The following is a 1,261-nucleotide window of genomic DNA, read 5'->3' on the forward strand; positions in this document are numbered from 1 at the left end:
TGCTCTCCATTTGCTAGAGTAGTTCACTTTAGGGGTTCAAACAATCCAGACGGAGTTGGTATAATCGTATAAGTGAATATTTGCTTGGGGTGAGATATATGAACAAATGGACTATGTCCATGTGTGTTTTAAGGAAACCAATTCCGGGTTTGTAATTTGTGGTAATTTATGTCAATGACATGAATTTTACTGATACTCTTGAAGAGATTAAGGAAACTGCAAAACACCTGAAATCAGAGTTTGAGATGAATGTCTTTAGGAGACTAAATATTATTTTGTCGACCTGAAGTCGTGCAAAGTGCAGATGGAATTTTGGTCCATCAATGAAATTAAATCTAGAAGATGTTAAGATACTTTGATGAGGATAAAACAACGTATTTAAGCACACCTATAGTCGTCCGAGGTCTAAAGACACATGTATTATCGTGCAGATAATAACGAAGAGATATTGAGGCCAGAAGACTCATATCTAACTATAATAGGCGCATTATTGTACTTGGTTAAATGGCATTGACCGAACATCTCATCTGATGTGAATTTGTTAGCTAGATATAGCTTTGCGCCAACACGCCGTCTCCGTAAATGGCATAAAAGACAATTTTCCGTTACTTTAAATGTATGACGGAAAATGGCTCGTTCTATCCCTAGGCATCATGGAATGGATCAACCGCTTATGATCCTTGGAATGATGTTTGCCTTGTTAAATATGCTGACACGGGTTATGTAAACCCACACAAGGCTTATTCCCAACTGGTTATGTCTTTACTATAGGGAATACAATAATCTTAGAGGTATATGAAACAAAAACCTCTTTAAATCATGCTGACTATTAAGTTATTCAAGAAGCATGATCAATGTAGTAGTTTTACCTAGTGTGTAGTTTTCAGGGGGAGTCAATATTAGGGGGAGTATCCTGAAGCATACTCTTGACCATTGTGTACTCTTTTTGTCCTTCGTCCAGGGTTATTTTGTCCCATTAGGTTTTGTTACCTGGCAAGGTTTTAATGAGGCACACATGTAATTGGTCACCTTGCTCATATTGCATCTTGAAGATGCCTTTATTTGAAATATATGCATTTGCTCATCTTTTCCCTTCGACCACGGGTTTGTCCCACTGGGTTTACCGGGCAAGGTTTTGGTGTAGCAACTATTATGCATCTATCTCCCATAGACTCATATCTTATGATCCAGACTAAACCGCTTCACCGAAATCAAGGTTCTGACTATCACTGCTACTTGTGCGTTGCACTCTTTTCTCCTT

Source organism: Fragaria vesca, linkage group LG5, assembly GCF_000184155.1.
Source record: "Fragaria vesca subsp. vesca linkage group LG5, FraVesHawaii_1.0, whole genome shotgun sequence".
NCBI lineage: Eukaryota > Viridiplantae > Streptophyta > Magnoliopsida > Rosales > Rosaceae > Fragaria > Fragaria vesca.